The sequence below is a fragment of the Nyctereutes procyonoides genome, unplaced genomic scaffold (genome assembly GCF_905146905.1).
Source record: "Nyctereutes procyonoides isolate TBG_1078 unplaced genomic scaffold, NYPRO_anot_genome, whole genome shotgun sequence".
NCBI classification, from domain to species: Eukaryota; Metazoa; Chordata; class Mammalia; order Carnivora; family Canidae; genus Nyctereutes; species Nyctereutes procyonoides.
The window spans coordinates 37178485-37201687 of record NW_026575046.1 but is presented as its reverse complement, the minus strand read 5'-3'; the positions used below and the strand labels follow the sequence as shown (position 1 = coordinate 37201687).

The 23203-nt window shown below is 43.0% G+C and overlaps 1 long non-coding RNA gene across 1 annotated transcript in view; it reads right to left on the bottom strand.

Moving 5' to 3' along the window:
- Window positions 1-4571: 4571 nt before the first annotated feature.
- The window catches only part of LOC129509796 (uncharacterized), a 41332-nt gene continuing 22700 nt past the window's right edge, over window positions 4572-23203 (bottom strand). The window contains exons 2-6 of the long non-coding RNA XR_008664404.1: window positions 15631-15798; window positions 10997-11089; window positions 8927-9057; window positions 6284-6386; window positions 4572-5106 (exon numbers count right to left, since the gene is read on the bottom strand). This is a non-coding gene — a long non-coding RNA (uncharacterized LOC129509796). The remainder of the gene's footprint in view (window positions 5107-6283; window positions 6387-8926; window positions 9058-10996; window positions 11090-15630; window positions 15799-23203) is intronic.

Sequence of the window (23203 nt, the reverse complement as noted above, 5' to 3'; positions counted from 1 at the left end):
ATATGTCATATACAACATAGCAAGGACTCATGGCTTGCCTGAAGTCCATCTGTGGGCTCTAGGTTAAGGACACCTACTGGGTATTTTCACGGCCTCTCATCTACATTGTTCTCAATTTTGATTTTTGGCAATAAAGACAATGAACAGTGTGGTTCTACTTGGTGTGTGCCTAATAGACACTTCCTGACTGTGTAAAGATGGGTATGCAGAAGTCTAAGTCACCAGAACACAAGGAAGAACCTAGAAGAAAGTGAGATATGAGATGGCAGGAAGACAATGCATTAAAGCTGAAACACTTTACTCAAAGAGTTACTCTGGTACTCTCCAGGAACCCATTAACTCTTGGTTTTCACAAAATTCTGAGAAACCCAGCAGTCTGTTTTCCAATACTCCAACAAATTGAAGATGGAAGATGAACTACTATGACAGGCACAATGATCAACCTCAAGAACTCCCCTTACTGGGAGCCTGAGAGCAAGGTGAGAGGGAGGAAAATTCGTCAGTGCATTTCTCCAGGCCTTGAGTTAAGCGTGGCTTTGAGCTAAGCATTATTGCTAAAGATGAATAGTTGCACAGTCTGATTTAGGAATTGGGGCTTGGTGAGAAAGAAACAGTCACAATGCAATATGGTAAATGTTTCAGTCAAAATATGTGCAAATTGCTACTTTGAAAACAAGGGGGAAAGTGCCATGTTGCTGCCTTTGGAGCCAAGGGAGACTTTAGAGTGAAAGGAACATCTGAGATGGATCTTCACTCAGGATGAGTATGAGTTAACCAGGGACTGACAGGAATAAATGAATTTCAGACCAAGACATGGTGTTGTGTATGGACAGGTGTTTGGGAGCAGGTATGAATAGATAAGTGTAACATGGGCGAGTGTGCGTGGACAGGTGTAGATACACAGGTGTAGAGGGGCAGATATGCTTGAGCAAATGTGAAGGGACAGGTGTGAATGGGCTGGAGTATATGGGTAAGTGTGGATGGGTAGTGAACTGGAGTGAACTGGTATTAGGAATGGGAGAAGCCTTGCTCACAAGGGAGATCAGTCACTGAATGCCATGACTAGGGGTTTGGATCTCTTCCAATAGGCAATGAGGAGCCAAACAGAAGGTTTTTTTCACAAGGTAGAGCTTGAGGAATCAGATTTGGTTTGTAAAAGATAACTCCAGTGGCAATTTGGCAGATGGGCTACAGTTGGTGTTGACTGGACTAGCAGATAGCAGTTAAGAACCTTGATTAGGAAACTCATAGAGCTTGATTGAGAGTTGCCAAGGACCTGAACCAAGGCATCACTGACAAAGACACATAGAGTGTGTGTGTGTGTATGTGTGTGTGCATGCCTGTGCACATGGATGGGTATGAATATGTACAAGAAGGAGACAGAAAGAGAAAGACATTGTATGCATATGTGTGAGTGTTGTATATATATGTGTGTTGATTGAAGTATTTTTAGGAACTAAGATCATGATGCCTCAGTAGGTGTTGAGAAAGAGAAGGAAGAGGAAGGAAGAAGGAATATGGTAACTCAATGATTTTGTTTTGTGTATGAACACAATATTTTTATCTTACCCCAACCTCACAAATGTAGATCCTTGTTAGTTCAGAAGATATCGTTCTTTGGGTAGGGCAAAGGACCTTACCCAGACCTGCACATCACTGTAAGTAGGAATCCAGGGAACCCATTGTTTAAACCAGCCGGTCAGATGACTCTGCTAGGAAGCTGTGATTGAGAACCACCACTTTATTTATTTATTTATTTATTTATTTATTTATTTATTTATTTATTTATTTATTTTTAAGATTTTATTTATTTATTCATGAGAGACACAGAGACAGAGAGAGAGGCAGAGACACAGGCAGAGGGAGAAGCAGGCTCCATGCAGGGAGCCTGACGTGGGACTCGATCCCAGGACTCCAGGATCACGCCTTGGGCCAAAGGCAGGCACTAAACTGCTGAGCCACCCAGGGATCCCGAGAACCACCACTTTAAACAACAACTCAACCACCAGTCAGCTTGAAGAAGGACATATAAATGCTTAGAAAAGAAAACCATTCAAACAATACTTTTATTTTCTTTATATAAAGGGAAGTAAGGCTCTTCATTTGCTACCCCTTTGCGAAGGGCGGGGGATCATCTGAGAATAGCTGCATATGCTTCAGAATAATTCATGGCATTTCTTTGAGCATATTCCTTAATTAAGTCTCTTCAGTAATTTACCCTCAGCCTCATGCTTTGATAAATATCAATGAGTAACAGGCCAAACTAAAGCTAAGCAGTCTGCATAAAATCATCAGCTATGGGTGCTCTTTCCTTTTCTCTCTGCCTCCCACCCTAGGTGAGCTCATCCAACCCCGTTGCTTAAATACCATCTATATGCCGATGACTCACAAATTTTTATCTTCAGCCTGGGCCTCTCATCTGCACTTCAGGGTCATATATCCTACGGTCTCTCTGTCATCTCTACTTGTAGTCTCACACGAATATCAATTTTGTGGACGATAAAATTACTGAACTCTTAAATCATGCCACCCAGGCTTCTCCTCTCCCAACTTCAATCTTCTCCACCTCAGCCAATGGTATCACCATTCCCCTCGTCCCTCCAGCCAAAAAGGCTGGGTAGGATCATCTTTGACCTTTCTCTCTCCTACCTCCTTTACCACTTCACTTATTTCTAAACCCTGTCCATTTTATCTCCCAAATGTATTCCAGATCTGCCCATAACTCTTCACCTCTGCCCATGTGACCTTGATCCAAGCTGCCACCATTTCTTGCTTTATCGAACCAGGGCAGGGATGGTTTCTTCTTCAAGCACCTCTGACCAGCAGGGCCAGAGGGCTCTTTAAAAATTACAGCGCATCACCTCTCTGCTTAAAACCCTCGAGGGGCTTCCTGGAGCACTTAGATTCACATCCACATCCCTTCCCAGGATCTGAAATGGTAAGGTTCAGGGTGAAATGGCCCTGTCTCCTCTTGTAACTTGTCTAGGCCCATTGCTTCCATCACCACTGTCCAATCAAACAGACCTTCTCCCAGGTCCTCGAACACACCAACTCCTCCCTGCTGTGGGGCCACCACTCCTGTTCTTCCTGCTGCATGGAACTCCTCACACAGCTACCTTCACTTTCAGGTCTGAGCTAAAACTCACCTTCTCGAGAGGCCTCCCCTGACCATCAAAGCCAGAGTCGACACACATTTTCCTTCAGGAGCCAGAAAATAAATATTAGGCTGCACAGGACATAAGGTCTCTGTCACAACTACTCAACTCTGCTTTTGAAGCAAAAGGAGCCACAGACAAAATGCAAACGAACAGGAGATGCTGTGTCCCAGTAAAAATCTATTCACAACCATAGGCAACAGGCAAATTTGCCCCTCTCCCCCCGGCTACGGTTTGCTGATCCCTGGCCCGATCCAGAGTAAGCTCCTCCACAGAGCTTCTCCTAATTCCTAAATGTGTAGCCTGTCTCTCCCACTAGTCTGTTAGCTCCAGAAGGGCAGAGAACTAGGACTCTTACATATTCGCCATAAAATGTGCAGTGCCTAGGAGAGCGCTTGCTGCAGTGAGGCTCCATAAACATCAATTGGATAAAAGAAGGAAAAGGGAAAGATGAGGAAGGAAGGGATCATTTCTCTTTGAAGCCCAGGCACTCTTTGTAAAAAGGCAGCAGCCATGCCCAGTATTTTTAACTCCTGCTCTTTGTCAGCAGAGTTCTAGGGTGAATCGCCTCTTCATGTATTGCTCGGCTCATCCCTTCATTCTTTCGGCGAAGCGGTGTTTATGAAAGTCCAGGCAGACAGGCTGAGGGCTCTTCCCAGATCTCTACCCCCAGAGGCCTTCTTTCTGGCTTTTCTGCCGGGAGGCCAGTGGAAGATTCTAGCTCTGTGAAGTGACACTGAGAGGCGCGAGCAATTAGCCAGGAAGGCCGGCAGAGGTGCCTCTCAGGCCGCAGGGAGCCCTGTCCTCTCCTTCCTGACTCATTACTGTGAAACAGCCCTCAACATCATTCTGCACCATTTCTCCACCATGACAGATGTAAAGGGGATAATTGGGTACCCCCAAAGTTTAGCACCAACATTCCTTTAAAAAGCTGCCACCCCGCAGATGCATACCCCAGTCCTCCATCCCCCCAGGCCCTTCTCACTTCCCCATCTCCTCCAGGCTGGCTGGAGTACCAGGGAGGAGGCTGAGTGCTGGGCAGTCATTAAAGACAGTCAACTAAAGAGCTCTTCACCAGGCAGGATTATGCCTAATAGACAGCAAGAGTATTCCTGCCGGCTCCGTTAAGTTTCATCAAAACTGTGCCTAATTAAAATCTTCAATTTAATTATGCTCTTCTGCATTACAAATTTTGATCAAATTGGTTTAATTTAGTGCAAGGAGAGATGTTCCTTTTGCACACACAGCAAACCCATGCTGAGGCTAGGTAGGCTCTGTGTCCTGAAGCCCCTCAGGATCCTGTTGCGGAATCTGCATTGTGCCTCCCTCCCTCCTCCCCCCACCCATCCCCAGGTTTGGTAAATTGCCAGAGGCTCAGAGAATTGGCAGTTGTTGCTCTGCCCACATCTGCAAGAACTGTCCTAAAGTCACACTGAAGCTGACAGCTGTCTTCCCCCACCTTGTCCCTGCTCCCAGCCTCCTTTTCCTCCTCTGCTTTTGAAACACCCCCATCTTGGGGAAGATTGCACCCAATCTGTCAGTGAAATATGCCATGGGACTGAAGCTCTGGCAATCTGCTTCCAGTCTGGAAAGAAATCTCAGCCTGTTAGTGGCCCTGCAGGGAACCTTCCAGAGTCCTTGGTTCATAGAGCCCCAAATCAAACAGTGCTCTGATGGCCCAGCCTGAAGCATCCTCCCTGTCCTTCCACTCATGGTCAATAATATGGCCAAGACCCAGATTCCCGACACTTTGTTCTACCTTCTGAGGTCCCATTCCATCCAGTAAGGTCCCAAGACCTGATGTCACCCAGGCAGTCCCCTTGACTATATACCCTTTCATCAGCCAGACTTTTCCTGATGATCTCATCCTCATCAAAACTTCCCTGTCTGGGGTCGCACTCACTCCCATGCTTGTCCTGTTAGTTGGCTAGCCAATCCCATGATTTGATTCCTGCCAAAAAAAAAAAAAAAAAAGAAAGAAAACACTTGGCTCCTTGCTGAATGCCTTGCTTTTTCAAGTTGCAGTGTGAGCTCCCTTTTATGCAAGTATGTCTGGGATAATTTTTCCTATGTGAAGCCATAGGCTAAATGCTGCCTGTCATCCAGCAGAGTCACTTACTCAAAAGTAAGTTAAAATCTTATTTAGGTAGCATGGAGTGGAATGGAAAATTCACATGATGTTTAAAGACAGGATAGGAAAATTTAAAAGTAAGCCCCTGGGACTGTAGCCCCAGACCTCTTGGGTCTCAGCCAGTTTTCTCCAAGTTGGGCAAAAAAGTGCAAGTTGGCCTGGTGATGTGTTACTCACCCTGGTAAATGTGTACCCCTTCCTTGGACTTCTGATGCCAGAAGCCTTCTATTTAAAGTGTGGCCATTCCCTCTGGAAAGGATGTCCGCATCTACTTCTGCTCTGTCCTCTCTTTTCAACTCCATTCCCAAATTGCCAGCTGCTTGACTGGACTTTTTCACTTGCATGGCCTACCATGGCCTTGAAATGAACTTGTCTACAACTTCAAACCTACCATGTCTCTCCATGACCATCAAACCTGCTCTCCCCATCATTCTCTTGCCTCTTCTAGTGGTGCTCCAGTTTTCCCAGGTACAGGGTTTAAAAGGTGCAGGAGACATCCTCAACATCACCCATCAATTAAATAAACAAATAAATAAGAGTTGTTTTTAGTGTTGTTATTTCAAAACTCTCACCTAAGTCTTTCCTTGTTTCTTAATGGGTAATTGATGGATTAGATCTTAGCTTTTTTTAAAAAAAATATGTTTTTGGTTACTGATTCTATTTGAGCACATACTCCATAACAGTTTAGGACTGGATGTTTCAACCCAATTTAATAATATTCTATCCCCTAAGCAAGACCATCGTTAAGTGAGGCCAGCACATAGTATGGACTTAGCAAAGGTTAGGCATTTGTAGAATCAAGAATAAATACAAATATATTAGACCATGGTAAAAGATGTCAGTGGATGATATACAATTAATGGCCAAGTAAGGACAGAAGGGCTGCAAGTGGTTGGGAGAGAGTAATCTGTGCAGTGAGATTTAGGGAGGTGCCCAGGAGACTCTGAGGACGGCTTGTGGGACCGGCAAACCAACTTCCCCAGAGCTCCCGACTTACAATTCTTTGGCCAGATGCCAAGGATGTGAAGGTAGAGTAATCCAGTGGGCAAAGGGGAGTCAGGTGTCAGGGTGATGGCTGGTGTGGCCTGTGATCAGAAGTTCTGAAATATAAAAGCACAAAAGGTATCATGGGGGAGGCACTCACGTATTGATGGGGCGAATTAATTATAATTATAATAATATCATCATGTCTAAAACATTTCTCAAGAGCTTGCTCTGTGCTGAGCAGCAGGTTAAATGCTGTACAGGCAATCCCTATTTAATCCCTGCTGTCATTCTGAAAGGGACCTTTTATTATTCTAGTTTGATGGATGGGGAGCTGAGGCTCCGGAAGGCTGCAGCCCATGCGTGCTGGCATAGTGAGTGAGTGTGGCTGAGTCAGGGTCTAAAAGCCAGAGGCCAGTGTTTCATCCTCCCATCTTTCTTCTTCCTCCTTTAATGTCGCATTACTATTAACATTCTCTCTTGTTCTCTTTTTCTTGAGAATATTTGAAATGCACACTCACTTAAACTCTTTGAAAATAGAGGCAGGGTCTCAGAGTTCTTGGCTTCTCCTAGAGGCCTCCCCCAAAGCCTTCTGTGTAGTAAATAATATATCCAATTGGTGTATTGATAGAAATATTTGCTAATGGATCAATGTTGAGAAAATCAGGCACAGGTGCAGAAAGGGGAGAACTTTCTGGAAAGGGCTATTTAGTGCTTATTTGGTGAAGCCAGTATTATTGTCAACAGGCTGCATGCAACAGTCCCTCCTGGTCCAAACCACTATGATAATTTGCTGCCTAGAACTCTCTTTTCTGGCCTTCTTTCTTCTGTTTTATTCTCTCCTGTCCTATAGGCCTCAGCATAGATGCCTCTTCCTCCAGGAAGCCTTCCCCAATTGCTCCCAAATTTGGGTTAGAGGTTTCCACAGAGGCCTAGGCTTCTTTCATCACAGCACTTACCCAGTGTATTGTAATTGTCTGTTTGCTCCTCAGCCTTCCCCAAGTATCTCATAAAAAGCTTGTTGAGAACAAGGTTGCCCTGAGCACCGAGGACACAGTATATATTTTTTAATATATGTGTGCATATATTTGTTATATATACATATATATGTATTTGTTACATATAACATGTTAAATACAATATATATTTGTTGAATATAGAATTGTTGAAACAGATGCAGTGAGAGCTCTCCTACCTCACCCCAAAACAATGTCAATACCACTCACATCTCCAGTGAGCAGTGGGGAGCACTAACCACAAATTCTCCTTCCTCTCACTTTTGCCCAAACCAGGACTTGTATTTTCTCAGGATGTACTAAGGGAGAAAGAGTGCCAAAGAGAAGTTAGAGAAAATGAACGAGGTTCCTGACCTCACCTATGAGTTAGCCCCAAGTTAGCCAGACTTTGTGACTTTGGGAAGTTCCATATCCTCTCAAAATTCAGGTGAGGAAGTGGAACCACTACTTCCCTCGTGGGATTGCTATAAAGATTCATTAGGATGTAAAACAGCACGAGGCCTGGCATGTGGTATCTGCCCAGTAAGTGTCGGATGCTATTATTATTTTATCAGCATCCTCTGGTGTTGGAATGTGATATTTTCCATTTCTGCTCATATAGAGAAGCTTTGCGAGAACACTTTAACATCACTGCTATATTATTATGTGCTTAATATATACAAGTGATATTGCAAGTAATATATGCAATTAATCAGATGCACAGAGATGCTGAGGTTTTGGAAGCAAAGTTGGATTGCCTGGCAAATCCCAGCCTGTTTGACTGACCAGGAACATGGCATGAAGCAACAAGACTTTGCTGGGGTCAAAGGATTCATCAAAAGCCTCAGATCTCTGGTTTAGCAACAGTCTCACTGCTTAGGACCTTTCCAATTCATTCCACATGGTCGAAAATTAAAGTTAACAAACCTAAAACTGTAAATACTGATGAAATGTTTTCATATTTTACTCAACCATAAAGCTGTTTATGACAGGAGGATGATAAGTTTCCCTCTAGTTATTTAAGCTGTAAGCAACAACATGAAGAAACAGTGCAGGTTGTACATTCAAGAACAAAGTTTGGCACTGTGATCAAATAAACTAACAACAAAGCAAATATGACACATTCAATGATAAATCCTATTATTGTGCTGCATGGTAATTAGACAAAATGAGAAGTTCACATAATGGCTGTAATTATTTTTTTCATATTACTTTCATATTGTCAAAGCAAACTTTTATGGATTTTCTCTATTTTGCTAGTTCTTCTGCATTTATAAAAAGCCTCTGTGTGAACTACTTTCTCTGGTACTAGAAATGGACTCCTCATTGCACAAAGGCATGGTTAGACATAAGCACACACACAAGATAGAGAGTTAGAGACCTGGGGTTGGAGTTCCCGTGGGCTGAGCTTCTGCATCTACTGCTACTCCTTCTCTGGCTCAGGGCAGTAGCTCTTGGGACTACCTGTTTCCTGACCAGAGACATCCAAGCCTTCCCTGCATTGTTCTCTCTCCCCTGTGAAAGGTTCTGGGTAAGAAGGTCCATATATTCCCTTTGCCATGGGAAGATCTTTGACCTCTTTTGGTGACATTGATTGCTGTCCCCAATAGATCCACAACTGTATAATGGCTTAAGCATAATAGTCGTGTATTTCTACTCACCTAACAACCCAGGGCAGGTGTCCCAGGTTGGCATGACACTTTCCTCTGTCCAGTGATTTGAGGACCCAGGGTTCCTTCTATCTTGTGGCTCTACTGTTCTCTAGATTCTTGTCTTCATTGTCTGCATTCAGCTGGCAAAAGGAGGGAGCACAGATGAGATCTCGTTACTTCTTCAAAACCTTGACTTTGAAGATTACACCCCTCACTGTCATCAGAACTTGGTCACATACCCAACTTCAGGGGAAGCTCAGAATGAGGTCAAGCTCTGTGCTCTGGCAGGAGAAATGGGTTTTGATGTACAGCTTGAAAACTCTGCCCTTCCCAAAATTAGAGTGGAAACGAGGAGGTAGAGTCCGCAAACCAGACATAGAACAGGGGAAGGGGAAGGGGCAATTAGATGAGACAGCAGGGAAAACAAAACAAGAAGTTATAAAAGTTCATTACTGGGACAATTGGGGAAATATGAATTTAGTTTGCCTAATGGTATTATATTAATGCTAAACAACTGACTCTCTGATGCCCCCCAACTGCACATACACTCACACATGTGCACACAGACAGAGAGGAAGAGCAATGTCCCAAAGACATTGAGCAAAGCAAATGTCCCAAAATGTTAACAATCAGTAAATCCTGATGGAGTCCCTACAAGGGACAAAGGTATGACATAGGATGAGTTGTGCTAAAAACAAGAAATAGGCCTGGCTTGCCACAGCGTTAGGTGCCCGGCAACAAGCCAAGAGATGAACCCAGAGAATGGTCACAATCCTGACAGGGCTCATATGGCACGAGGCTTAACCTTATCCTGCCACCAATGAGGAATCATTTAAGGGCAAGTAGGAATAAGATCTTGTGGATAGAATGCGTTCAGGATAGATTTCAGGGGAAGGAATCTAGAAAAGGGAACACTTTTATTCACTCAACAATCATTTGCACTTTCAGGCACCAGCCCTGAGCTAGAGGCTATAGACATGCAGTGCTAGGGTAGCCCCTGGGGTATGTGGAGGAGCAAAAGCAGACTTTGTTCCTCCTTGCTTGGAGATGAGAATCTAGTAACCGGAGATATATATTGAGTAATAATTCTAAGAACAACTGTAAAAGTACCAGACAAGTACAAGAGTTAGGAGGAAGACATTCATGATGCCCTGAAATCCCATGGTGGCTGCATTTGATGTGGTCAAGGAGAACAGCACCCCAGATTCAGTTTGGATTTAGCAGTGTTTGGTGTTATTTAGGGATGACCATATCAGACAAAGGGAAAAGGTGGATTAAGCCTCTCTGGTTGGAAGGAGCATGACATGTTTGACTAAAAGACCAGCATGACTCAGAGGCAGTGAGTGAAGGAAAGTGTGCATGATGAGCTCAGAGAGACGGAAGGGACAAGCCCTTATAGCACCTTGTAAGTCACGTTGATGGTCTTTGGTCTTTATGCCATGAGCAGGAAGATGCCATGGAGAACTTGGAGGTATGTGAGCACTGGGAGAGCAGGAGTGACATAATCCTCAGAGTTTCACAGTGGAGAATGGGTTATGCTGTAGGCCTCAGGAGACTGGTTAGGACACGGTTATAGCCATCCCAGAGAGGTGATAAGAGATAGAGAAAAGGGACAGAGTCAAGAAGCCTTTAGATCAGAAAGTGGGTAGACTTTGGTGTTTGCTGTTTGATTCGAGGTGTCAAGGTTGGAGTTGAAAGAACAGGCCGGGTGAGAATGTCATCAGGTGTGTGCAAGAATTCTGAAGAGGAAGCAGCTTGGGAGGACCACAGTAAATTCAGATTGGCACAGGTTGAGTTTGGGGCACCGGGTGGGGCTGTCTCACAAGGGATCAGTATGTGAGTCTGGAATTTAGGAAGGAGGCTGCACCTTCAGTGGTGACTTGTGAGCACTCAACATTTTGATTTCCGTTGGTGCGATGCCAGTGCTTACAGGACACCAACATTTAGGGGCAGACAAAATGGAGCCCGTCTCAGACAGGGAAGCAAAGGTCAGAAACAAAAACAACCAGGCGATTATGGTGTAATGAGAAGCCCAGGTGGTGGTAAGATTCAGAAATTGTCAAATGCCCAAAGGCTTACCTGAAGACAGGAACTGAATAATGTCGATGAACTGTGGTAGTTGAGAATATCATTGGGGACCTGGGTGACAACAGTTCCAACAGAACAGTAGGGCTAAAATCAGAAACCAGTAATGAGGATATAGGAAGAGGAGACAGTGGGCACAAATCATTCTTGGGGAGACTTTAGATGAAAGGTAGAAGAGTGAGACTTAACAGTGTCCAAGGCGGGGGGTTCTTGACTAGGGGCACTTCATTCCATGATTTATCCCTCATACTTATCTTGAGTGTATTCTCCATGTTGGACACTAAATAGACACAGACGAAATCAAGGCGATTCCCTGCCTTCAAGAGCATGTACTCTGCACTAATTTATTGACTATTTTTTAAATGTGAGTATAGCTGACAATGTTACCTTAGTTTCAGTTGTACAACATAGTGATTCCTCATGATCTCCATCCCTCATGCTATGCTCACCACAAGTGTAGCTACCATCTGCCTCCATACAATCCTACTACAATATTATTCATTATATTTCCTATGTTGTGCCTTTTACTCCCATGACTTATTCATTCCATATCTGGAAATCTGTTACCTCCCACTCCCCTTCACCCATTTTGCCCACATTCCCTCTAGCAACCTTCACTTTGCTCTCTGTATTTATAGGTCTGAGTCTGCTTTTTATTTGTTTATTCATTTGTTTTTCAGATTACACGTTTGAGTAAGATCATATGGCTTTTGTGTTTTTCAATCTGACATATTTCACTTAGCATGACATCTCATCTAGGTCTATCCATATTGTTGCAAATGGCAAGATTTCATTCTTTTTCTTGGCTCAGTAATATTCCACACATATATTACATCTTTTTTATCCATTCATCTATTGGCGGATGCTAGAAAAATGTTGCTATGAATGATGTCAAAGAAATTACTGCCTATGTTCTTTTCTGAGATTTTCATGGTTTCAGGTCTTGCACTTAGGTTTTTAATTCATTTTAAGTTTGTTTTTGTGTGTTGTGTTAGAAAGTGGTCCAGTTTCATTCTTTTTGCATGTAGCCCTTCAGTTTTCCCAACAACATTTATTGAAGAAGCCATCTTTTCCACATTCTATGTTCTTGCCTCCTTTGTCATAGATTAATTGACCATGTTAAGTGTGGCTCTATTTCTGGGCTCTCTTTTCTGTTCTGTTGATCTATGTGTCTATTTTTGTGCCAGTACCACACTGTCTTTATTACCACGGCTTTATAGTATGTCTTGAAATCTAGAATTGTGATACTTCTAGGGTTTTTTTTTTTTCCTTCTTTCTCAAGACTGCTTTGGCTTGGAGTGATTTTTCAGTTTCTATTTTATGGAATCCTGGGTTCTAGAGACACCACTGAGGTAGGACGAGGAGGAAGCTGAGCTGAGCTGGTGGACTCTGAAATCTCTCTCCCCTATTAGCTCTGCACTTAACTTTTTCATGAGCTTCCATATTTAAAATATTCTTTACAGATGTGTCTGGCTGGCTTAGTAGGAAGAGCATGCAATTCTTGATTTCAGGGTGATGAGTTCAAGCCCCATGTTGGGTGTAGAGATCGCCTAAATAAAAAACTTATAAAAATGTATCCTTTACCAAAAAAATGCATTCTATTCCTAAGGGGAAAAGTTTATAAAGTAATGAGTTAGAGGACAGAGGATATAGCATTCTAGACCAGGTGTTGACAATTTCCATACAGGACCAAACAACAAATATTATATTATTGGGTAAAATTTCTCTGTTTGTATGGAATGAATGCAGCTGCAGATATAGGAATGGGTATGGCTCTGTTATAATTAAATTTTATGTTTAAAAATAGAGGGCCGATGGCAGTTTGTGACCCCTCTCCTACATGTTGATGAGATGCAGCAGGCCTTTTTCTTCCTATTACTCCTGAGAGTATATCTGTAAGACCTAGGATATCATAAGATAGTAGTTATGTTCTGGACTCTCTCAGTTTTGCTTTTACCCAGCATTCCTTCAGCCATAGCTGCCTGACTTCGATGCTTCACCAACTTGAGGAAGCCTGTCACCTCCTATCGCCCCTTGGAGGTAGCTAGAATTAGTCTTTTCCTCTGCTTCACCTTACAGTATTTATCTTTTCTTAATCTACTGTCCCTTTTATTTTTCCTCTCAATTTAAACAAAAGAAGTTAAAAAAAAATCATCCCTCACACCAAGCAAAAATAATCCTTAGAAATGTTGGCTGAAGACACACTGCCCTCATCAAAACACAGTATTCATGAATGAGTTTTCATTAATGGTGCTTTAGGGAAACATCAGCCTTGAGAATTTTGATCCGATGAGCCCCATGTCCCACCAGAAATCAGTAAGCAGAAGAGCAGGGCTCCATGAGCCAGGCCCTGCCCAGGACGGTGACTGCCAACTCTTTGCGAGAGGAACTGAAGGCATTAGGAAATCCATGGCAGCCGTCTCAGCTCACAGTCCAGCAGGCCACACTCTGGAGCTGGGTAATAAAATGACTAAACTCTGGGGGAAAGGGGTTTTCCATACACAGAACGGAAACACCCTGCTGCCTTGTTTTGAAAAACAGAGAATTGGAGTGAAAAAGGGAGACGATAGAGTCCAGGTCCACAGACACCTGCTGGCTTGGTTTTCACCAGCTATGTGGGCTGGGGGTGGGGACGCTTGTTCCCAATATTATCCTGGCTGACCTGGTGCTGATGATCCATATTCCTCTGCTATAACTGCTCTAGGAAAGCCTTGACAGAATGCTTGGATTAAAATGATAAAATACAAAAAAAATTGTTGAGAAACAAAAGCCTTGGGAGTGCCAGAACCTGTACCAGATAACTTCTAGGGAACTGGATTTGGAGATAATTAGTTTGAAAACCAGCACAAAGGGAACAAGTTTTGATAAAGGGAGAGGATTTCAGAGTGGAGGGTGAAGCTTGCAGTTGTGTCTAGCTGGACTGGTGGCCGGGGCCGGGGCGGGGGGTGGGGGGCGGTTGGTGAGGGGTGGGGGGGGCTCTGGTAAAATGAGTAGACAGGGCAGATGAAGGAGAGGATGGGGCACCCCGGGCCACAGGAAGTAGGAAGAGACCTGTGCATGCCACTCATAGGCCCCCAACTTCCATTATGACCATGCCCAGTGACTCCCCACTTTTAATATAAGAATGGTCTCTGGCAATATTAAAATTCCCACCTACACTCCCAGGGACTGATGCAGGATGGAGCCTCAGAATCTTCCTTTTTTCAGCATGCAGCTGACCATTCTTTCCAGGTCAAGACAACTAAGTTTGGAATCAGCCCTTATGGTATATCAGGATTCTCCTGGTTCATCAAGCACAGGCACTTGGATCTGGGGCTGCTGAGTGTGAGTATGCTATCATTAGACTGAAGAGGGAAAATACTACCTCTCTGAAAATATTGTGACTTCTAACATGTAATGTTTCACATAGTAATTTCTCATTTGATCCTCATGAACCGATGAGGTAAGCAAGGCATGAATTATGGGTCCCATTCTACAGATGGGGCACTAAGCCTTCCAATGAAATTTGCCCAAGGTCACATGGCTAATAAATGATGGGGTGAGGACTGGAAACAGGACCTTCTGATCCTTTATCCGTTATCTTTTCCCTCCACCCCAGTACTTCTCACGCTCCCACCCAGAATCTTCATGATTGGTGGATTGAGGCCACAGAGTTAGCAGTTAGCTGACTTGGGCTGCAGTTGGACCTGTGACTTTTAAACTTATTAATATCACATTTTAACGTAGCAATAGCAGGTCAGAGTCACCTAGGTTTCTTGTCCAAAAAACAGATTTCCTGGCTCCAGTGTAAATTTGTCCAACTTTTGGGGGGGCAGGGGGTGGGCGCTGGGAACCTGCACTTTTATAAAAGCTCCCCAGGTGATTTAATGATGGAAAGTTTGTGAATCGCTCCAATAAATTAAGCAAATTAAGTTCAAAATCAACTCTCAACGTTCCTGGACTTATTACCCAGGGAGTGGCTTACTGGGCCTTTAGATTCTACCCCAACTTCTCCTCCCATCCCCCGTTCTACATTTTCCCATAGTTTTGTTCACAGCAGCATCTCTTCTGGGAAGTGAGGGGCAATATAATTTGAGTCGGTCTTTCATTTGGAAGTGCGTCTGATGGTTTGTGTATAAGAAAATCAAAATTCTCTCCTCCGCCTGCCACAAATCATGGGCAGTGGGGTCAGAAATCCTAGAAGGTGAGAGTATGTTTTTGAAGGCTGATAAAAACAAAACAAAAAACAAAACAAAACAAAAACCCTTGACTTTCACAAACTGCAGTAGTGCTTCCAACACCCACCTGGCATGATTGCTCATTCTGTGAGGGTTCTGCATGGAAAAGATCAGCCCGCTCTCAAAATAGAATCTAGAGATACAAAGGAATCTGCAATGGCTTCACGTATTTGTACACAGTGCAGTGGAGCTTCTGGTACTTTTATTACCAATCAGAAGAGGCTTGTCACAGGCAGCCATCTGCTTGAGTCACTGCTGGGCTGCAGTGGGCCATGGCTTCAGAGAAGGAACACTGAAATCAAAGTTCCAGCTCAAGGAAGAGGCCCAGACCAGGGAGCTGCCCATGCCCTGCAAGAGACATCCTTCAGTGTCCCAAAGGATCTGATCGTATTCTACGTCAGGAAAACTCACCTACACGCTTGGATCCTTAAAGAGAACAAGCAGCTATGACATCAGGTGGAAGCTATTATATTTGTTCTCGTGGAAATGTTCCATGTTTCAAAGTGGTCTCTGCAGTCCCATTAAAATTACAGACTTTTTCCCTTCCCCTGCTGCTTTTCCACATTCTAATACAGGCTTCTGAAAGAAAAAAAAATGTGAATGAGCTAGCATGGGATTTTTCTCCAGTGAGTCAAAGCAATTCGGACTCTGATTATTGGCCCTACATCCAAGGAATTATCTTATTTTTTTTCTATTCTTTTTTTTAAATCAATGTACCAAATCCTTTCATGCAGATAGAAAGCTTTTTGAATCTGAAATTATTGTTTGACTACAGGTTAATGAACTGTTTCAAACTCTTTATTCCATATCTAATCCTGACGCCAAAGGTTTAGGGAGCAGAAAAGAAAGACTTGCCAAACCAAGGGCTCACCTTGTATACTCTGCACCAATGAAGATCTATCGCCTAAAATAAAGGGCTGTAAGAAAACAAGATTTTTTTAAAATCATAATTCAACAAACACCAAGGAGAGAGGTGTTTTGGAGTTGAGGATCACTGAAGAAAATAGACTAGGAAAAAATTATTTTGAGATATAATGGGGTGGAGTTTTGATAGTACAGAAAAAGAAGAAACGGCAGGCTGTCGACAAGGACACAGTCAAGTTTTTACAAATGCACAGTCTTGCTGTAGAGAACTGGGATGATCTCAGAGGGTCCTTAATCCATCGTGTAAATGTTACTTGGCATTTGTGCTGGGTAAATCAAGGACACAATAGGTGGGAGAATGTAAAAGCTATTTCTCTAGAAAACTATCCCAGATTTATGGAGGGAGGTCAAAGAACAAGCAGAGGGTAGGTCCACTTCTGGGAAATGGCTAGCCTTGCATTGGAAAACACACCACGGACAGAATTTGTTCTCAAGCCAAACTTGATGGCTGAGCTAGCACCAGCAGTTGGGAATGCCATCTTCGTGCTCCCCCAGCCATCAAAGCTAGAGGTGATTAGGGTGCTTCCCATTTGCGTGGCCATATCCCTGAAACCTTTGGACAGCCAGAGAAATGTTCTATTTCTCTGCTTAACTTAAAAAAAAAATCAGTCTATTCTGAGCTAATATCCAGATTTAATCATTTATTAATATTATTTCTTTATAATAATCACCAAGAAGCAAAAGATTAGAAGTGCAAAATATCAATTGTGCAATCTTAACTGTTTTCAAAGGAAGATAAAATAAATGTCAGGTCCAACAAGGTCACGTGCCCTTCAGCAAATAATTGTATCCATGAGCCTCTTGTGATGTATTGAAACTGAAGTAAATTGTTAATGCCTTTCATTTACAGAGGGGAGCTCATGCCTCTGCAACATTGTATAGTTTAGAGTCTAAAGCAAGCCCCCCAGGCATTAGTCACTCTTTCTCGGCAATCATCTAAAAATAGGGATGGCCTTTCCAGATACCTTTGTAGAACATTGAAAATGGTATGATAAAGGTGCCTTCTAACATCCCTTCCATGGACTCTCTGGCGCTCTTTCCTTTTTTCTCCTCAATCTCATAGTTGCGGGGAAGGAAGAACCTTGTATTTAAGATTCAGAGATTAAGGCTATGTTTCCCGATTTATAGCTTAATCTTTGGTTCTGTGTAAACCACTCAGACCAAAATAAAATAGTGGGAGTTTATGATAGGGTTGTAAGAACAAAACCCTGGAGAAGAATGTGTAAGAGAGATGCACACAGGCTCAGTGGAGCCAGCAAGTGGAAAGCCATTGGAAACCATGGTTATTGTCCCCAGAATGCCACATTTTCTTGCATCTGTACCCATTCCCCATGGATTCATCTTCCTCTGATCAGAGTTTTCACACACCATGGCCAAAGATGGCTGCTCTATAGATTTCAAGTAACCAGCAGACACTGACTAGTGCCTTTTTAGTGGCAATTCTAAATTCCCTGGAGAGGAAATATGATGAGTTGAGGTGAGAACTGGTGTCCGCTTCTGTTCCAATATCTAAGACAAAGCAGCAGAGTCAAATAGTATAAATACGGCTGCCAGGGCCTGCCACTTTAATATGCAGCAGTGCTCAAGAATGGGGGACTATGGGTAGGTAGCACCCCCAAATGCACCTGCTATAACCTATCATTAACCTCTTTCCTCCAACAGTTTATGTTGTAATCTGCCAGTAACTTATACGTTCTGAGAAGCCCTGAATTCTAGTCAAGAAGCTGACAGTTGAGTGAAGGACCTACACAGCTAAATACAAGATTCGGGAAGTCTGTAAGCCAGTGTCTGAAATCATCGGAGAGCAGGGTCTCTCAGCCTCAGCACTCTTGACATTTTAGCCTGGTTAATTCTTGGCTATGGTGGAAGGAGTGTTTCCTATGCATTAGAGGATACTCAGAATATCTTTGCCCTCTACTCATCGAATACCACTAGCACCCTGCCCCTGCACCAGTTATGACAACCAAAACTATCTCCATTCATTGCCAAATGTCCCCTGAGGATGGTGCATTTTTGCCCCTTGTTGGGAATCACTGCATACAGCAATATGAAATCATAGAAGGGGACACCAAAATCAGGCTTGGAGATCTGGAAAAGCTACCTTGGGGATGAGGTGAAGTTTTGAGGGGCAGTAGGAATTAGCTAGAAGAATTAGAGCTTCAAAGGTGGGAATGTCAGAGGGAACCCAAGTGTGTTACTCAGGACACTAACACTTCAAAGTCCAGCTAGATACATAGCATATAGAGTTCTGTGGTCGATGATGTAGACTCTTTTCTGGGAAGTTCTAATACGTTTTGTTTTACACAACACATTCTAGTATAGTAAAGGCTCTAAGAAGTCCTAGGGCTTTGGAAGGAGATTCTCAGGATCTGAATTTTGGTTCTACCACTTACCAACTGCATGTCATTGAAAAATTTACTTAACTTCAAAATTTGGATTGCTTACCCATAAAAATGAGTTGATCCTAACAGGACCTATATCACAGGGTAGCCGAAAGGATTAATTGAGATAGTATGTCTAAGTGATCTTGCACAGTTCTTGTCTTATAAGAGGTGCTCAGCACGTGTGTTATATGTTTTAAACATTGCATTTCCCCAAAAGATTTTGAGGAATTCATAGAATTCAGTTTTCATTCTGAGAAACACAGTGCAGAAATCTCAGCAGAAGAATGTGAACTATTTACCTACCAAAGTCTAAGATTTTTTTATATTCAACACACAGAACCTGTTGCAGGATTTCCTCTCCTTTGATGCCTACCCAGAGTCCTGGGTCATGCTGCTTCGAAGAATGAAGAGATAGACCAGATGAAGAATGGTGGGCAGCAAAGTTTATTGAGCAATAGTATAAAGCTCCAAGAGAGTAAGGGGGTCCCAAAAGGGTTATCTCTGGAGTTAAGTCCAGGGTTTTTATGAAATTATTTTAAGCAATCCGGGTGTGCTAAGTCATGCCAATCAGGGCTTTGGTCACGTATCTGTCTACCTAGTAGGTTAATGTCAATGTGCTGATGATCTGTCTCTTTTGTTAATACCCAGGAGGTTATGTCTTACTTGCCCCTTGCCTGGGATATTGACAAATGCTTTGGTTAATTGCCTTATTTTAAGATGTTTTGCAGAATTTGTTTCTGCAAACGCTGCAAAACAGAGTACTAGAGTGGTCCTGTCTGGGCTGCAAAACAGGATGCTAGTGCTGTTTTATCTTAGCTATCCTAACTCCATATTTTCTTGTCAAAGACCCTGGCTCTGACTACCTAACTGTCTAACTAACTCCTAATGCCAGGGCCCTGGGATTCTCAGCACTACACACCCAACCCAGAGCCTTATTCCACAAATGGGATAAGCAGAAGGGAGCCTCCACCTCTAGCTCACACTCCCCTGGGACTGAGCAGGTCAATGGAGACAGGATGAGAAATGTAGATTTCTTGCTTCTCCTGGGAAGAAAGCCCTCCATGTGGAAGCTGGGGTGGGAGTCCTATTGAAGTGGGAGAGCAAGGTTCTTGTCTCATGGTGTCAAAGAATGAATCTCTCTGACAAAGGAGAGTAAAGGGATAGAGTTTTATTAAGCAAGGATACAGAAAAAGCTCCTAGAAGTGAGAGGGTTCCCGACAGAATTGCCAGCGGGGGCCTTCCCTGAAAAGTCTTTTATTTAGAACTGACTGAGGAGCTTATGGCCGTATCACTTTTGTGATGTCTTGGTTTGAGTAAGGACTAGTGATAACATCTTTAATGGCTTACTTCTTTGGGGTCTGGTTATTCTTTGTTGGTCACAATGGGACTGCCATAAAAAGACCCCATCTCTGATGCCCAGGGCAGGATGGTCTGGTTTGTTCCCTCATCTCTGGTTTCATTACACCTCAGCATTTCTGGGATTTTTTTGGTGAGTCTGATCATGTAGCACCCCACCTATCTCTTCCTACCTAGCCCTACCTGTTCCTTATTCACTATGTTCTTGGCTGTACCAGTCTGGAGTGAAGTCCCACTGAGCTTGGAATGGGGATCAAGGGAGTGGTTTTGTTACAAATACCACAGATTCTCAGTTTTCTTACAAAATTTTCATGGATTTTTTTTTGGGGGGGGCAGATGGTTTCTTCATTTGCTATATACTCTTAGGACCATTTCCAGAGGCTTTACATGGCCATGTCTAATAATTTTCACCAGTTCCACTGGATAGTGAGTTCACAAAACTCCTCAAAACTCATTCTGCAAATTGATCTCATTGCATTTCAGATATTTGTATTTAATGGGTTTGTATCAGGGACATGTAGTACTTATGATCCTTGGAAAATGCTTAGTGTGGTTTTTAGAAAAGGACCGATTCTATTCTGTTTTAAATCTAATCTAATGTTTATTAGTAAGAACTAGGGGTCTGAATATTTTTTTCATGGTTAGTGAGATATCTGGTTCTACTAGCAGTTCATTCATTCATTCATTCATTCAGCAAATTCATGTCTAATGTCTGACAATCTCCAGCATTGTCCTAAGTGCTTATGACGCTGAGTTAAAAAAAATAAAACAAACATACAAAAAAAAAGTTCTTTTCTTTCATTTATGCTTGAAATCTAGTGAATATAGACAGGCAATAAACAAGGAAAGAGACACATAAATAAGGTAATTAGAGATGATGGTAAGCACTATGCAGGCAGTAGGACCACCTGATAAATGTGAGGCTCTGTAAGATGGTGAATTGGAGCTGAGAGTGGAAAGAGAAGGAGCCAGTCATGCAAAGCTAGGAAAAAGCATTTCAGGTAGAGAAAGCAACGAATGCAAAGGACCTAAGTCAGGCACCTGTGTGACATGTTCAAGGAACAGAGATAAGACTAAGGTGGCTGAAGGAATAAAGAGGAGAATGGGATGAGAAAAGAGAAAGGTCTGGGAGAGCAGGCATCAGCCAGGTTGGGTGGACTTGTATGCCATGGTACTGAGGTTGAGTTTCATCTCCGGGCAGTGGGAGACCATAGGAAGTTTTTAGGCAGAGGAGCAGGGGCAGTACATGAGGGATGCTGTGGTAAGCAGGCTTCAAATGTTTAAAATCAAGCTTTCCAACAGTCACTTCTACCCTCAGCCAATATTCCACATAAGTTTTTAGAGGTTTTTGACTTCGTTTCCTAAACATACTTCTCTCTAACAGAAATTGACCTAACTAACTAGTTACTGGTCTACCATCAGGACAAAAGGCACATTTGACTTCTCCCTGTTAGACCTCCCTCTGCCATAGGCTCCTCTCTATATTCTCAGGGGCGGGAAATGCAGGTACGTATGCCTCTGTTTTTGTGAAGGAAACCCTCTTGAACTTGTCCTGTGTAATTCAATTGTCTTTCTCCACTACCTTTTACACCCGTAGGTATTCTCACACGTGAAGCAACTTCAAAATCTATGATAACACAATGCCTTCCTGCCCCTCTTCTGATGTAGAGATGCTTTATCTTAATTTCCCAGTGATCACTGGAGGCTAGAAGTTCCCTCACACTCTGATTGAGTTTCCCTTACTCTGCCAAGACCCTAAGTCAAGTAGTAAATTCTGTGATAACAAACACTGTATAAGTGCTCTCGGTGGAGCACTGGATTTAAACAACACTGTGTTTCTTCTACAAGGGAACATATCTTTTTTATCACTTCAGATTTTCCTTTATATGGTTTTCTTAAAGAAAGGCATGCCCTGGGCAGTATATTCTTCTGATTCAATCCCATGATGACGGTTTGTGGTAATGGAGGCTTCAGAGCATGGTTGAGAGTCTTGGGTCTAAGCCCTGGCTTAATGACTTCACAGTAGGTCTTTGGACAAGTTGACTTCTTTAAGATGCCCATGCTTTGTCTTTATAATAGGGATAAAATAAGGTAAAATAGCACTGGCCTCATAGGGCTGCTGTGGGCATCAGATAATATGATATCTGCTCCATAGCAAGCTCTTAGTAGGTATTGGTATTAGGCTTACATAAGAAAAAGTGAGTAGATCAGTCTATTGACATAAAAAGACACATGATATGGGGAGAGATAGAGAGAGTGTGAACGCACAATTACCACCCTCTATCCTGATTGATCTTGTGATTTTCGGGAACTAGGACAGAGTTTGAGGACAGATGCTGAGGTTGATGAGAACAGAGGATTAGGAACACTCCCCAGAGCTTTGAAATACAGTCTTATCTTAATCCTCTGGTGGCCGTCTAAGCTAAAAAATGTAGCTCATCCACTCCATCTAGAAACTCTCACCGTGGTTGAACTCACTATCCAGAGGGGTGGGCTGCACGGGTGGGTTAAGCTGTTCAGATATAGGCTGATACACATTTATTACTCTCTTCTTGGAATATCCTCAACTGTCAGGTTTGATAGTGAAATTTGGAAGTTATATAAAGAAACAGCACAGGGAGGTAGAAAAAGCAGTGGATTTGTGATTTGGGGGCTTGAGTCTTAGTCTTGCCTCAGGTATCAGCAGGCTGGAAGATTCTGGAAAACTCCTTTCCCCCTGTTTGTTGGTTTTCTTATTTGCATGATGAGTACGTATAGATGATCTTGAAATACATCTCTTAAAGTTGTGATATGGTAAAAACATAGTTGTTCCTATCTTCCCAAATTCCCTGGCAGAGGGAATGGAGGCGGGGATTAGGCCCCCTCCAACAGGAAGTGATGGGAAACAGTTATGCAGAGTGTTGGAATTTGCTAGTGCTTCACGACATGTGTTCGCCTTAGAAATAAGCTGGCAAAAATCAGGACATAATCTAGAATGGCTAAAATGAAAGAGAACCAATAGCAAGTGCTGGTAAGGATGTGGAAAGGCTACAGTCTTGTGTACTGCCAGTGGGAGTGTCATCAGCACAACCAGTCTGAAAAATGGGAGTATCTGCTGAAGCTGAACCATACACTGCCTCTATGACCCAAGAGTTTCACACTTCAGATTATCCCCAGAAGAAATGCCCACCTCAATGCACCAAAAGACATGCACAAGAGTATTCAGTGCAGTGCTACATGCAATTTCCCCAAACTAGAAATAGCCCAAATGCCTGCCTGGAGTCTTGTGGATACATAAATCCCGGTATATTCATAGTCATAAAATGAAATGAACTACAGCA